This window comes from Gossypium hirsutum, chromosome D06 (assembly GCF_007990345.1).
Source record: "Gossypium hirsutum isolate 1008001.06 chromosome D06, Gossypium_hirsutum_v2.1, whole genome shotgun sequence".
In the NCBI taxonomy this organism is placed as follows: Eukaryota; Viridiplantae; Streptophyta; class Magnoliopsida; order Malvales; family Malvaceae; genus Gossypium; species Gossypium hirsutum.
In genome coordinates, this window is record NC_053442.1 from 31,165,187 (window position 1) to 31,182,464 (window position 17,278).

General features: G+C 40.0%; 1 non-coding gene across 1 annotated transcript; it reads right to left on the reverse strand.

Annotated features, from left to right (window-relative positions):
• Positions 1-6,454: 6,454 nt before the first annotated feature.
• Positions 6,455-6,561, reverse strand: LOC121218858 (small nucleolar RNA R71). Its single transcript, XR_005915336.1, has one exon. It is a non-coding gene; the product is annotated as a small nucleolar RNA R71 (small nucleolar RNA).
• Between the last annotated feature and the right edge of the window lie 10,717 nt (positions 6,562-17,278).

Sequence of the window (17,278 nt, forward strand, 5' to 3'; positions counted from 1 at the left end):
AAAATTTGGTAGCAAACTATCTGAGCCGAATACCTCTATCGAAAGATGTCACACCTTTTAAAGACGATTTTCCAGATGAAAGTCAACTATCTACTCAGAAAATTTTTCCTTGGTACGCAGACATGGTGAATTACCTTGCTACAGGAACAGTCTCTTTAATTTATCAAGATCAGAAAAGGATAAGATCAAATGTAAATTGCGATACTATGCTTGGGATGACTCCTACCTTTGGAAATACTGTTTTGATTAGGTAATTCAACATTGTTTTGCAGAAACTGAGGTAAAATTGATTCTATCTTTTTGTCATTCTTATGCATGTGGTGGACATTTTGGCCCTAAACGAACTGCGCATAAAGTACTTGAATATGGAATATATTGGCCACATATTTTTCGTGACTCGTATTTATTCTGTAAAACATGAGAAAAGTGTCAAAGGGTAGGGAACTTGAGCTAGAAAAATGAAATGCCTCTTAACACCTATAAATGTAGGTGAAATTTTTAATATATGGGGCATCGATTTTATGGGACCTTTTATCTCATCATATGGTAATGTTTATATTTTAATTGTAGTTGACTATGTGCCAGAGTGGGTGGAAGCTAAAGCCACTCGTCGTGATGATGCCAAAATGGTAGTGAATTTTCTAAAGAGTTATAGCTTTTTTAGATTTGGCGCACCACGAGCATTGATTAACGATCGCGGAACACATTTTTGTAATAAGGTAATCAAAACAGTTTCAAAAAAGTATGGGGTAGTGCAACGAGTCACTACGGCTTATCACCTTTAATCAAACGGTCAAGCGAAAGTGTCGAATCGAGAAATCCAATTGATTTTGGAGAAGACCATTCAGCTAGATAGGAAAGATTGAGGTTTATAACTAAATGATGCACTGTGGGCGTATCGTATTGCTTATAAAGAACCCATAGGTATGTCTCCTTATCGTCTAAATTTTGGTAAACCGTGCCATCTTCCTATAGAATTAGAACATAAGGCATTTTGAGAGATTAAGCAATACAACATGGAGTTGGAAACTACAAGTAAGTATCGTAAGTTACATATTCAAGAACTTGAGGAAATTCGACAAGAAGCATATGAAAGTGCCCAAATTTATAAGGATAAAATCAAGGATTACCATGATCAAAATATAACCTATAAACAATTTTTGGTAAGACAGAAAGTATTACTTTATGACCCTACACTAAGAATCTTTGCAAGTAAGCTCCGAACTAAATGGTTAGGGCCTTTTGTTATTACTCACATATTTTTGGACGATGCAGTTGAGGTCAAAAGTAAAGAATCCGAAAAAACTTTCAAGGTCAATGGACAGCAATTGAAGCCTTTCGAAAAATTTCAAGTCCACATGGTTGAGAAACTAATCCTTGACGAGCCGATTGAATAAATTTTAATATAACGCCCCAGAATTTGGGCCTAGAAGTATTGGGCCTTGAGCAAGGGAATGGTTAGAAAACTATGCACAAAAGTATGTCTGCTTTAGTGGTTAAAGGTCCTGAGAGGAGTTGGAAAAGTCTTGGGTTCAAACCTGGGCTTTAGAAAAAATTTTGGTTTTAAGTGGATAAAACCCTGGATGCTGGGATGTAGGCCTTTGAAATTATTGTGTTAAAAAAATGACATAAGGAAGCTTGTGGTCTAGTGGTTGTGGCGTCATTAAGGTTAGAAAGGAGTCTAGGTTCAAGTCTTGGCTCTTGCAATTTATTTTGGTTTTCTTTTAAAGGACCTGGACTTTGGCCTTTAGACTTTTTTTTAATTGAAGATAAAATATGACACAAAAAGAGCTTGTGGTCTAGTGGCAAGGTGGTGTGTGGAGTTTCCTTGAGGTCTGAGGTTTAAGTCCTAAGTTGTGCAATGAGGTTTTAATTTTGTAGCTTGGTTCGACTAGTGGTTGTGCTGCAGTAAAATTCTGATAGATAAGAGGTTGGAGTGATATGTGGAGGATATCAAGGAGGATTTTTAGGAGTGGATTGTGGAGAGAAATGAGGAGTTTGAGTTGTAGAAGGATGTGCCAATTGGTATGTGGGTGGATGGAAAATTCAGCTATGAAACTTTCTCCTCTCATTTTGGTTCAATTTTTTTGGTCATTTTCTTTTGGTCGGTTGCTCTAAATTCTTAAGTACCGAAAATAGTTTTCTGTTCTCCGTTTTTGGTTGTTAAAGTTTTGTCGAATTGACTATTTGGGGAAAACTGGTTATTATTATTGAATTCATTTTTTCAATATTTATCGAATCGTCTTTCTTCTTCTTCCATTCTCTCTACTTCTCTGTTTCTCAAAATTGAATAGTACTTCTCCCCTTCCTCTCTAATTATTCTCCTTTCGGACTCTCTTCTAAGTTGAACCTTCTCCCCACCTTTCTTCACTTTCTTCTCTGCTTCTATTCCTTCACAATCCCAGCCGAACACATCTTAGGCCTTTCAAGTACTTTCATTTTATCATCTCCTCTCTCTAGTGTGCTTGGTCGAATACACCTATTTTTCTTTCTAACTGATTCTATCATCACTCATTCTTTTGGTATTAAGCCGAATACTTCTTTCTCCTCTTGATTCTCTTGTTGTCGATTGTGTTCTTCAGGTTCTAGAATTTCGCGAGATGTGAAAGAGTATTCAAGAAATGCTGAAGCATTTCAAAACATTCCTATCATTATTCATCTGAAGGTAACCCTGTTGCTATTATTGTGCTCAATCTAGAGTGTGTTGGTTGTATATTTTGTTGTGGCTAAATATTACTTTCCTTTACCTAGGGGTTTTGTGAGTATGATCAACCTTTGGGTTTAGGCAATCGTGTCCAATAGGAGTGCACTTGTAACGCAGATATTCGACAAGCTTGGGTGATCGTTTTCAACCAATGATCTAAGGGGATTAATCAGATAACTTTAGATGGGTGAATAGGGTACTGGTATAAAGTGATGGCAAATGTATCGGCTAAGTTTGGGCGTGCAGCCTCCACTCCCAAGTTTAAGCGGCGTAAGGTGTCGGCTGTTCGGGATTTTCTGCCAGGATGCAGAAGGGTGGCTGCACCGAGCTCTGGATCAAGTAGGAAAATCTCAGTCGACCAGTCTAGTCAAGGTTCTGGCGCCCGTGGATTTCTAGTACTCTACGTAATCAGATGTGTAGTTGTACACCGTAAAACATTACTGTCGTAAAGTCGAAAGTATGTGTAATCACACTATCTCTACTGTAAATCGGTAAAAGCTAAAAAGCCAAAAATACGGCGATTGAGGCCACATGGGCGTGTGAATGCTCGTGTGATGAACCAAGCCCACGAATATGGGCATTAGACTGTAGAGGCCGCCGCGAGCGTTTCTCGTCCTCTTGGGCCGTTATGGGCCTCTTGGGCTGAAATGGGCCGTGTGGGCCCACTAGGCTGGTGGGTCCCACACGGATAATAGCTACGAAGAGTGGTAGGAACTGGATTGGGCTATGTAGTTTGCATAGCCGTGATTGAATTTGGGCCAAATGGGCCACACTACCGTGTGGGCCTACTTGTACCGAATATTGGGCTTTGGGCCCATTTACACTATTTTGACCGTGTGGATTATCTGTGTCACTTGAGGCGTCTGTAGACCTTTGTAAATGTTGTTATCAGTACTGAAACCCTAAAATAGGTTAATGACCATATTACCCGTGTAGGGTAACATGACCGTAATGCCCTGGTGGGTAAAAAACTATTTTGCCCCTCGAGGTTAAATGATTGATTTGTTTGTGAGGTTAAATGATTGATTTGTCTGTGAGGTTAAATGACTGACTTGTCTGTGATGTAAATGACTGATTTGTCTGTGATTTGTATGACTAATTCTGAGCATGACTTTCTGCATACATGACATACTGCATGGGGTTGGGATGTTGTTATGGAGGAAGTACTGTACTGGTGGCTCTACCACAATCACTGTTACTCGTGGCTTGGCCACATATACTGTTACTGGCGGCTTTGCTGCGATACTGTTGCTGGCAGCTTTGCTGCGATGCTACTGATGGCTTCGTACCGATCATAGTACTACTACTGATGGCTTTGTGCCGATCATATTACTGTTACCGATGGCTGTATGCCGATCATATCACCATTACTGATGGGTGTGTTGATCATATGACTGCCACTGATGGCTTTGTGCCGATCATGTTACCGTTACTGATGGTTGTGTGCCGATCATATCACTGCTATCACATTATTGAACTCATGACTTGTAGCCATTCTGTTTATAGCTTATAGCTATCCTGTTTACGGCTCTTAGCCATTCTGACAACTAGCAGCTATGCTGTGATATTGGTGTGAGGGTTGGGTGGGTTAACTCTGTCCCCATAGGAGTGTAGGGTTAGACAGGAGACAAAGTGCAAGGTTGGTATGGGTATTTATACATTGCAGATACTGATTCTGATGTTGAGATGGGCTTAGGCCCAGATATATGTTATATGTGTCATTTGATATGGGCTCGGGCCTAACCTAGGCTGATAGGGGCTAAGGCCCAATTGCTACCGTTACTGTAATGGGCTAAGGCCCACACTGTACCATTACTGTTAAAGGGCTCAGGCCTAGATTGATTCTGTTTCTGTATACAAACTGTTTCCTAAATAAGGGGATTACACACTGAGTTTTTGTAAACTCACCCTCTCCTTTTAACCTTCCAGGTAATCCCCAGCTTTGGTCGGTTCGAAGCTGTGAGGGACTCGGAGATGGCCACACAACTACACATGATTTATTCTGTTTTGGTCATTTACTAAAGCACTTTGATTTTGATTCGGGTTGTAATAAGGCGTCTACAATTTCTGGATTTTAAATTTGGGATTTGATGTGATTGTGATTTATATATGCTAGAAGTAGAACACGGTTTTCCAAAACAAGGACTGCTTTCTAACACTACGCTTTCGCACCTCAATTTTTAAATATCACGTTTTCGTAAATCATTTGCTTTAAATTAAGCTGTAGAAGATTATTTGGGTTTCTTTTTGTCTTGTTGTTATCTTAACTTTGAAATGTTTCTATTCAGGGTTGTGAACTAAATTCCCTACATACCTAGGAAAGATGAAACCTATGATGAATCTTATTATTTGATTTCTAGTTACATGATAAATACATGATTCTTGTTCTCAATTATATATGCTTATTTCATGTTTTAGTATTTTCAGGATAGTAATTCATGTTTAATATGCTTAATGAGTGGAGCAAAAGTCCCTGTTTAAGAGTAGATTTAGCATAATTGAGTGGAGTTGCATGCAATACTAGAAATACGACGACATAAATCTACCGAATTAGAGTCAAATCTAATAGGGGAATTCATAAGTCGAGTTAATGCGACAATAGGGGTTTTAATTAGAAAGAGATTTCAATTAATCAACCTACAGTCAGTTGTTCTTACTCTCGAAAGAGATATTAACATATTTCAGGGATTTTTACGGATCAAGGCACAAGTGAATAAATCGTTTAATTCAGGTTCAAAATAATAAGTGAAGTCTAGGTGGATTCTTTCTTGAGTATTGTCTATCTCGTTGGTATATTTGATAATTTTCCTATTTTATTCTCTGTTGCTTTCTTAGTAAATTAGTTTAGTAATTTTAGATTAAAAACAATCACTCCAATTTATCAGCTAAATAATAGAAAAACAGTAATTACTAGTACTTTTAGTCCTCGTGGATACAATATTCCCTACTCACCATAAATAAACTATTGTTCGATAGGTGCACTTGCCTTAGTCGTATTTTTAGTTAGTTTAATGACCATCAAGTTTTTTGCGCCGTTGCTGGGGACTAGAATATTAGGAACACTTGATTTTTATTAATTTAGCCATTTATTTTTTCTGCATTTTATTTTATTTTCAATTTAATTTTTGTTTTCTAATTTTTTTATTTGTTTCTGGCAGGTTCTTTTAGTTTATGACTAGAAGAAAACTGTTAGGACTTTTATTGTTTGATAGTGAGATTAAGAGTACAACTCGCAGAAACCGTAGAGAAGCAAGGTAGAGTCGATAGAATATAGTGGAAGAGCAAGAGGACGTTATTATTGTTACTAAGGAGATGGCTGATAATCAGAATAATCAACTACGTCCTGTGGCTACCTCGAATCCTGCAAATCCAAATCTTGCTCCTCGTACTATGTACTATTGTGTCAAGCCCACTCTAACTGGGGCTGAATCGAGTATTATGAGGCCCACTATTGCTGCAAATAATTTTGAACTAAAGCCGAACACTATTCAGATGGTACAACAATTTGTTCAGTTAGATGGTTTACAGGATGAAGATCCAAATACTCATTTGGCTAATTTTCTAGAAGTCTGTGATACTTTCAAGATTAATGGCTTTTTGGACGATGCCATTCACCTAAAATTGTTTCCCTTCTCATCGAGGAATAAAACTAAATAGTGGTTGAACTCCTTACCACAAGGTTTTATCACTACATGGGATCAAATGACTGAGAAATTTCTATTGAAGTATTTCTCACCGACTAAGACAGCTAAGTTGAGGAATTATATATCTTCCTTCGTGCAGATGGACTTAGAGACCTTATATGATGCATTGGTGAGGTATAAGGACATATTGAGATGGTGCCCTCACCATGGGTTACCTTTATGGCTACAGGTTCAAACCTTTTACAACGGTTTGAATCCCACAACTAGATAGTTAATTAATGTAGCAGCCAGTGGTTTCCTGAATAATAAAACACTTGAAGAGGCTTATGAGTTTATAGAGGAGATGTCATAGAATAATTATCAGTGGCAAGTTATTAGTACAAAACCGACAAAAGTAGCCAGTGTTTTTAACTTAGATGCAGTCACCATGTTATCGAATCAAGTAGAACTCTTGAATAAAAAAATTGATGCTTTATGTGTTTCTACGTAGGTACATCTAGTGATGCAATGCGACGCAAATGGAGGTGGAATAAATAATTTAAAATTTTTACCCTTGGGTCCTAGCATGGAGAATGAGAAAATAAATTAGATGGACAATAATTCTAGACCTCAAAATAATCCTTATAGTAATGACTATAATGCAGGATGGAGAAACCACCTAAATTTCTCTTGGGGTGGTCAAGGAAACCAAATACCATAACCCACCCCAGGCTTTCAACAACAATCCTATCAGCAAGAGAAGAAACCGAACCTTGAAGAGATGTTAGCAAAATTTATTTTGGTGTCAGAGACCCATTTTCAAAACACTGAAACAACTTTGAAAAATCAACAAGCGTCAATTCATGGGTTCAAAAATTAAACTGGTTTCAAAAAGGCAGCAAGGTAGTTTACCTAGTAACTCTAAACCCAACCCAAAAGAGCACGTGAAAGCAGTTACATTAAGGAATTGAAAGTGTTGGCTGAATCTGAAAAAAAGCTGCAACATGAATTTGATAAGGAAAAGGAAGATGGGGTACAACCTGAAGTGAGTGAAACATCGGCACTTAAAGAATATAAACCACCGATCCCATATGCAGCAAAGTTGAAGAAAGACAGCATGGATGCACAAGTTGGTAAATTTCTTGAACTTTTTAAACAGTTGCGTATTAACTTACCTTTTGTTGAAGCTATTTCGCAGATGCCCACATATGCAAAATTTTTGAAAGAGCTATTAACAAATAAAAGGAAGTTTGAAGAGCTATCCACGATGGAACTCAACGGGGAATGTTTAGCTATTCTTCAAAATAAGCTACCAACTAAGCTAAAAGATCCAGGAAGTGTGACAGCCCAAAGTTGACCCTAGTCAGGAAGTGGTTTCGGGACCGCTAAACCGAGTCACCGAAATGTTTGAATGTGATACTTATTGTGTAGAATATGTAATTATGAATGTGTGAAAATTTCAAGCTTCAATTTGGTTGATTTCATGTGAATTTAGTCAATAGGACTTATGTGAGAAAATTCTAAAATGTGATAGGTCAATGTGTGAGGACCTATTAGTGCATGTGGACAAAGGGGGGGACTTGCATGTCAAATTTCCCCCCTAATGAGTAGTGGCCGGCCATGACAAAGAAGGATGGGCAAAACATGTCATGAAACATGTTTTGTTAGTGGAAGAATAAAATAAGGAGTATGGGTAATAAAGAAATGGAAAACAAAAGAAAAAAAAATGTGTGTGTAGTGTTTGTCCCCCCCTTTGCCGTGAGCTAAAGAAGAGAAAGGGGGGAATTTTGTTCATCTTTTTTCTCATCTTCATGCTTGCCAAAAACTAGAAAGAAAAACAAAGAAAAATTTTCTCATCCTTTGGTTCATCCTTGGCCAAAAATTTTAAGGAGGAAAGAAGAAGAAAGGTGAAGAGATTCGGCCATGCATGTAGCTAGGCTAAGGTATGTTTGATGATGTTCCATGAGAGGCATGCATGTTTTAGTTGTTAGCTTGAGTTCTACCTAACCCATGGTCTAAATCTTGCTATGTGATGGAAATGGCACTTGACCATGGATGAATCATTCTTGGTTGATGTTTGATGTTGTGGTGATGAGGCATGAGGATGAGTTAAGATTCGGCCAAGGTGGAGGTTGTGTTAATGCCATTGCATGCAAAATATGAAGCTTGTTAATGATGCATGTGATGATGGCTTGATGATTCTTGAACCTCCTTTTTAGCATTTTTTTTTGTGTGAGCACATATGTGCATTGGTTGCTAAATGGAGAAGAATCGGCTAGCAAGATGTGTGCTAAGGCCGAATGTAACTTTGCATGTTAATGAGCAATGCATGTGTTAAATTGATGAAAAGGGGGAGGATGCTTTACTAGTGTGTATATGTGTGTATTAAGTGTTGAAATCGACCCCAAAAATGGACATGCATATTCGGCCAAGGGCAAAGAAATTAGCTAATATGTTGTGTTGATGCATGATTTTTGCATGAATGAGACTTTAATGTCTAATGTATAAATATGGGCTAAGTGCCTTGTGTTCATCTTTTGATGCCTAAATGATGAAATCAATTTATTTGTTTGATTAAGCTCAAGAGCAAAGGGGAAATAAAACCGATAAAGGGAAGGAAAAAGTGGTTGAATAGCTAGCGGAATCGTTCGACAACACCCGAGGTAAGTTCTTGAGTAAGAGAGCTTAAATTTCGATGTGATTAAATCATGCTCTATGTGTGGCTATTAAGCCGAATGTGCAAGGACAATATGTGCCTTGTGTTTGAGTTTCGTAAACGAAAATGAAATATGAATGTACCATGAATTATTGTTAGATGTGCATGATTAATTGAATGCTGTCCGGGCTAAGTCCCGAAGGCTTTGTGCCAAGCGAATATATCCGGACTAAGATCCGAAGGCCTTTGTGCGAGATACTAAATCCGGGTTAAGTCCCGAGGGCATTCGTGCGAGTTATTAAAGCCGGGTTAAGTCCCGAAGGCATTCGTGCGAGTTGTTAAATCCGGGTTACGTCCCGAACGCATGGTGTGAGTTACTAAAACCGGGCTATGTCCCGAAGGCATTTGAACGAGGAGCTATACCCGGTTAAATCCCGAAGGTACGTGATTTGGTAATGAATGAGCTTGCTGTAAAATTCCAGCGAATACTCAAAAAACATCCCAATATGGGGATATGTTACGTATGTGTTGAATTAAATCGAGCCCTTACAAATAAATGTTCGCTCAGTTAATAAACGAGCTATCGGCCTTCGGCTAAGTTAGTCTATTGTGTATGTGCATAAAGGTTGTTAATGTTGTGAAGCAAGTTTAATATCGATAAATTGCGTATTATGAAATATTCCGTTTAGCTAAATGTGTGATATTCTTTGTTTATGCTGGAATTCCTTGCTCAAACTTACTAAGCATAAATTGCTTACTCGTTACATTGCTCCTCTGTTTTATAGATTTTTGGTTCTCCAGCTATCGGACTCGGGATCTTGAAGTCGAAGTCGCCCACACTATCAAAGGCTCTTTTGGGTACTATTTTGGTTGAATTTTGTTATGGCATGTATAGGACTACCCATTGTTGTCTTTCGAGTACTTTATGAAATGTATAAGTGTACAACCATGCGAAAATGGCTTGTAGAAGTGGAGTATGGCATTAGACCATTCGTATTTATGAATGTATAGATGGTTTCATGATGTAACTATGTTGGAATGGAAGTGTTGAGCAAATGATCAGCCACTAGAATGGCTAAGTATGATCATATGTGGGCTTATGTATGACAAGGCCCTAGTTGGTCCATGAAACCCCAAATTAGGTAAGGTTCACTTTGAAAACAGAAGCTGATAGCAGCAGTGGTGTGGATTGGAAAAATCACAAGAATTCGTAGGAGTGGAATTAAATAGTGAATAAATTATGTAATCGAACCTTGATGAATCTACTTTCATATGGAAGTAACGAAACAATTATAGGAACAGTACAGAAAGAGATATTCGGGTTCTTGTGGAACAGGGCCAGAACAGTTTCTGGATTCACTGTTCCGCCTTTGGAAATTCACTATAAATTTACCAGAGATAATTAGGGGTCATACCATATATGTATGGATTCCTCTCTGAGTCTAGTTTCCATAGAAACAAACGACATTAGTATTGAAGCTCTGTGCAGAGAGATATCCCAGTCGTAATGGGAAAAGGTCAGTGTAGTCGACCCCTGTAACATGGGAGACTTTGACTAATAAACTGTACTAATTGGCCCGACCAAAAATTCTAGAAAAAAATACATAGGTGGGGACATGAGTGTAGTTTCAGGGAAAAATCACAAAACTAATTTTCGAGTTGTGAAACTCAAGATATGATTTTTGAAGCGACTAGTACTCAGACTGGGCAGTGTCTGGAAAAATTTTCAAAGTTTGTTAACATCTCGTGTCCGACTCCGGTGTCGGTCTCGGGTTCGGGGTGTTACATTTTATTGGTATCAGAGCTACGGTTTAGTCGATTCTAGGACTACCGTAATGTTTTGGGTCTAGCTATACATGCCATTTTATGTGATTACTTGATAGTGTGGTGATTTCTGACAATCGTAAATGTTTTTATTTATAGTAATGGATCCCGATCGTGACCGAGAAGTAGCTGATGATCTTGAGAGTGTAGCGCCTGCTCCCGCACAAGGGACAGTGCCGGCGGACTCTCAACCTAATGCTAGTAATCAGAATGATGAAGCTAGACAAGCATTCTATAGCGTGATGAATGATTGGTTTAACCAATACATTCGAACTAATATGGCTGTTCCACAACCTCCATTCCCGACAAATACTACCCCCGCACCTACAATACCACCGGTAACGGACCAAATAAGGTCAAATAAGCCCCTAGTTGACAGAATCCGAAAACATGGGGCTACTGAATTTAAGGCTATGGATAGCGATGATGCCGAGCAAGCTGAATTTTGGCTGGACAACACTATCCGGGTACTCGATGAGCTATCTTGTACACCCGATGAATGCCTAAAGTGTGCTATCTCCTTGCTACGTGATTCTGCCTACTATTGGTGGAGTACTCTGACTTCTATTGTGCCCCGAGAGCAAGTAACTTGGGAGTTTTTCCAAACTGAGTTTCGGAAAAAGTATATCAGTCAGAGATTTGTTGATCAAAAACGGAAGGAATTTCTTGAGCTTAAGCAAGGCTCCATGTCGGTTACTGATTACGAGCGAAAATTTGTTAGACTTAGCAAATACGCTCGGGAATGTGTTTCGTCCGAAGCTATTATGTGTAAACGCTTCGAGGATGGGCTGAATGAAGATATAAAAATGTTCGTTGGCGTTCTTGAAATACAAGAGTTCATGGTACTTGTTGAACGAGCTGGTAAAGCCGAAGAGCTTAGAAAGGAAAAGCAAAGAGTTGATGAGGGAACTGGAGAGTTTCGTAAAAGATCCTCGGGGAGGTCTCTTCAACAGACATCGAAGAGATTTCGAGATGATACGGGCCAGTTTAGAGGAACTTCGGGCCTTTTTGGACGAGATCGTGATCGACCCCCTGTGGGTACACGAGGCACTTCGGTCGCCAGTGTTGGGAATGAACGTCGACACAGGACGAAATGCCGATATTACGATAAATGGCATTCGGGGAGTTGTAGATTTCCTGACCGCTCCTGTTACAAATGCGGATCAGTGGACCACTTCATTAAAGATTGCCCGAGGTTGTCGGGGCAGAATGCAAATCAGAGTGGGAGACCGGGTGCTACCACTGCTCGAGGTAGACCATCTGGAAATATGGGCAATGCTGGTGGGGGTCAGAGAGGATCTAGAGATGATATAACCAGATCCGAAGCTTGTGCGCCTGCTAGAGCTTATGCTATACGTGCCCGCGAGGATGCTTCTTCGCCTGATGTTATTACCGGTACATTCACCCTCTTTGATACTAATGTAATTGCTTTGATTGACCCCGGTTCTACTCATTCTTACATATGTGAAACCTTAGCATCCAGTAAGACTTTACCTATTGAGTCTACTGAGTTCATAATTCGGGTGTCAAATCCCTTGGGTCGTCACGTGCTTGTCGACAAAGTGTGTAAGAAATGTCCCCTGGAAATTCGAGGTTCCTGTTTTCCAGCGGACTTGATGCTTTTGCCGTTTGATGAATTTGATGTTATCCTTGGGTTGGATTGGTTGACCGCGCATGATGCGATTGTGAATTGCAAGAGCAAGACTATTGATTTGAGGTGCGCAAATAACGAAGTAGTCCGAATTGAGTCTGCGGACTTGGAGGGGATGCCAGCTGTAATATCAGCAATGTTGGCACAGAAATATGTAAGAAAAGGGTGCGAAGCATACCTTGCATATGTGCTTGATGACAAGGAATTAGAAAAGAAACCCGAATCTGTGCCGGTGGTTTGTGAATACCCGGATGTTTTTCCAGAAGAATTACCGGGTTTACCACCTGTTCGGGAGGTAGAGTTTGGTATTGAGCTTGTACCTGGGACTACGCCGATTTCGATAGCTCCGTATCGTATGGCACCAACTGAGTTAAAGGAGTTGAAAGCTCAGTTGCAAGAACTGACGGATAGAGGTTTCGCTCGACCAAGTTCCTCACCTTGGGGTGCACCAGTATTGTTCGTGAAAAAGAAGGACGGAACCATGAGGTTGTGCATTGACTATCGTCAGCTGAATAAAATGACGATAAAGAACAAATATCCGTTGCCACGCATCGATGATTTGTTCGACCAACTGAAGGGAGCCTCAGTGTTCTCAAAAATAGATTTGAGATCGGGCTATTATCAGTTGCGAATTCGAGATCCAGATATTCCCAAAACTGCCTTCAGAACGAGATATGGTCACTATGAATTCTTAGTGATGCCGTTTGGGCTCACTAATGCCCCTGCGGTATTTATGGATTTGATGAATCGGATCTTCAGACCGTATTTGGATCAGTTCGTAGTTGTGTTCATTGATGACATTTTGGTCTATTCAAGAGATGAGACCGAACATGCTGAGCATCTGAGGCTAGTGCTGCAAATTTTGCGGGATAAGCAGTTATATGCTAAGTTCAGTAAGTGTGAGTTCTGGTTAAGAGAGGTTAGCTTCTTGGGTCATGTGGTATCCGCGTCGGGTATTCGAGTTGACCCGAACAAAATTTCAGCCATACTTGACTGGAAACCTCTGAGAAATATTACTGAAGTTCGGAGCTTTTTGGGGCTCGCCGGTTATTACCGACGATTTGTGAAAGGTTTCTCGATGATAGCCACACCAATGACGAAGCTACTTCAAAAGGATGTTAAGTTCGAGTGGACGGAGAAATGTCATAAAAGTTTCAACCAACTGAAAACTCATTTGACTGAAGCTCCAATTTTGGTGCAACCCGAATCAGGTAAAGAGTTTGTCATTTATAGTGACGCATCCCTACTTGGGTTGGGTTGCGTATTGATGCAAGAAGGTCGAGTCGTGGCCTATGCGTCGAGACAATTGAAGCCTCACGAGAGGAATTATCCGACCCATGATCTCGAACTAGCTGCCATCGTGTTTGCTTTAAAAATATGGCGACATTATCTGTTTGGTGAGAAGTGCCATGTATTTTCGGATCACAAAAGTCTCAAATATTTGATGACTCAACGAGACTTGAATCTACGACAAAGACGTTGGCTTGAGTTGTTGAAAGATTACGAGCTTGTCATTGATTACCACCCGGGAAAGGCTAACGTGGTTGCGGACGCCTTAAGCCGGAAGTCATTGTTTGCTTTACGAGCGATGAACGTGCATTTGTCTGTTCTACCAGACAGTGTGTTAGTAGCTGAATTAAAAGCTAAACCATTATTGACTCACCAAATTCGTGAAGCTCAGAAAGTCGATGATGAATTGGTTGCAAAACGGGCTAAGTGTTTTCCGAACGAGGAATCGGAGTTTCAAATTGATGATGATGATTGTTTGAGGTTCAAAAATCGTTTGTGTGTTCCAAGGAATTCAGAACTCATTTCGATGATTCTGAACGAAGCCCATTGTAGCCGAATGTCAATTCACCCGGGGAGTACGAAAATGTACAACGATTTGAAACGTCAATTTTGGTGGCATGGTATGAAACGGGACATCTCTGACTTTGTTTCGAGATGTTTAATATGTCAACAAGTGAAAGCGGAACATCAAGTGCCTTCAGGATTACTCCAGCCGATCATGATACCCGAGTGGAAATGGGATCGAGTCACAATGGACTTTGTGTCCGGACTGCCTTTGTCAGCAAGTAAGAAGGATGCGATATGGGTTATTGTTGATAGACTGACTAAGTCGGCTCATTTCATCCCCGTACGTACGGATTTTTCATTGGATAAACTAGCTGAGTTGTACGTTTATCAAATTGTGAGATTACACGGGGTACCTGTTTCTATCGTGTCGGATAGAGATCCGAGATTCACCTCACGATTTTGGAAGAAATTGCAAGAAGCTCTGGGTACCAAGCTGCATTTTAGCACTGCTTTCCACCCCCAAACCGATGGTCAATCCGAGAGGATAATTCAGATACTTGAGGATATGTTGAGATGTTGCATCCTCGAGTTCAGTAGTTCATGGGAACAGTATTTACCTTTGATTGAATTCGCTTACAACAATAGTTTTCAATCAAGTATTAAGATGGCACCTTACGAGGCTTTGTACGGTCGTAAATGCCGTACACCATTGTTTTGGACCGAGCTCGGCGAAAGCAAAATTTTCGGAGTTGATTTGATTAGAGATGCTGAACAGAAAGTAAAGGTAATCCGTGAAAGTCTGAAGGTAGCCACGGATCGTCAGAAATCGTACGCAGATTTGAAACGAAAAGACATCGAGTATCAGGTGGGAGACAAAGTGTTCCTTAAGGTTTCACCTTGGAAAAAGATACTCAGGTTCGGCCGTAAGGGCAAGTTGAGCCCAAGATTCATTGGGCCGTACGAAATCTCCGAACGAGTTGGTCCGGTTGCGTATAGATTGATTTTGCCCCCGGAGCTTGAAAAGATTCATGACGTCTTTCATGTTTCGATGCTTCGACGCTATCGATCTGATCCATCGCACATAATTAGCCCATCAGAGGTTGAAATTCAAGTCGACATGAGCTATGAAGAAGAACCGATGCGTATCCTAGCTCGTGAAGTGAAGCAGTTGCGAAACAAAAGAGTTCCGCTAGTAAAGGTGTTATGGCTCAAACACGGGATCGAGGAAGCAACTTGGGAGACCGAGAGCTCGATGAAAGAACGATACCCAAACCTATTTACCGGTAAGATTTTCGGGGACGAAAATTTCTTAAGTGGGGGAGAGTTGTGACAGCCCAAAGTTGACCCTAGTCAGGAAGTGGTTTCGGGACCGCTAAACCGAGTCACCGAAATGTTTGAATGTGATACTTATTGTGTAGAATATGTAATTATGAATGTGTGAAAATTTCAAGCTTCAATTTGGTTGATTTCATGTGAATTTAGTCAATAGGACTTATGTGAGAAAATTCTAAAATGTGATAGGTCAATGTGTGAGGACCTATTAGTGCATGTGGACAAAGGGGGGACTTGCATGTCAAATTTCCCCCCCTAATGAGTAGTGGCCGGCCATGACAAAGAAGGATGGGCAAAACATGTCATGAAACATGTTTTGTTAGTGGAAGAATAAAATAAGGAGTATGGGTAATAAAGAAATGGAAAACAAAAGAAAAAAAAATGTGTGTGTAGTGTTTGTCCCCCCTTTGCCGTGAGCTAAAGAAGAGAAAGGGGGGAATTTTGTTCATCTTTTTTCTCATCTTCATGCTTGCCAAAAACTAGAAAGAAAAACAAAGAAAAATTTTCTCATCCTTTGGTTCATCCTTGGCCAAAAATTTTAAGGAGGAAAGAAGAAGAAAGGTGAAGAGATTCGGCCATGCATGTAGCTAGGCTAAGGTATGTTTGATGATGTTCCATGAGAGGCATGCATGTTTTAGTTGTTAGCTTGAGTTCTACCTAACCCATGGTCTAAATCTTGCTATGTGATGGAAATGGCACTTGACCATGGATGAATCATTCTTGGTTGATGTTTGATGTTGTGGTGATGAGGCATGAGGATGAGTTAAGATTCGGCCAAGGTGGAGGTTGTGTTAATGCCATTGCATGCAAAATATGAAGCTTGTTAATGATGCATGTGATGATGGCTTGATGATTCTTGAACCTCCTTTTTAGCATTTTTTTGTGTGAGCACATATGTGCATTGGTTGCTAAATGGAGAAGAATCGACTAGCAAGATGTGTGCTAAGGCCGAATGTAACTTTGCATGTTAATGAGCAATGCATGTGTTAAATTGATGAAAAGGGGGAGGATGCTTTACTAGTGTGTATATGTTTGTATTAAGTGTTGAAATCGACCCCAAAAATGGACATGCATATTCGGCCAAGGGCAAAGAAATTAGCTAATATGTTGTGTTGATGCATGATTTTTGCATGAATGAGACTTTAATGTCTAATGTATAAATATGGGCTAAGTGCCTTGTGTTCATCTTTTGATGCCTAAATGATGAAATCAATTTATTTGTTTGATTAAGCTCAAGAGCAAAGGGGAAATAAAACCGATAAAGGGAAGGAAAAAGTGGTTGAATAGCTAGCGGAATCGTTCGACAACACCCGAGGTAAGTTCTTGAGTAAGAGAGCTTAAATTTCGATGTGATTAAATCATGCTCTATGTGTGGCTATTAAGCCGAATGTGCAAGGACAATATGTGCCTTGTGTTTGAGTTTCGTAAACGAAAATGAAATATGAATGTACCATGAATTATTGTTAGATGTGCATGATTAATTGAATGCTGTCCGGGCTAAGTCCCGAAGGCTTTGTGCTAAGCGAATATATCCGGACTAAGATCCGAAGGCCTTTGTGCGAGATACTAAATCCGGGTTAAGTCCCGAGGGCATTCGTGCGAGTTATTAAAGCCGGGTTAAGTCCCGAAGGCATTCGTGCGAGTTGTTAAATCCGGGTTACGTCCCGAACGCATGGTGTGAGTTACTAAAA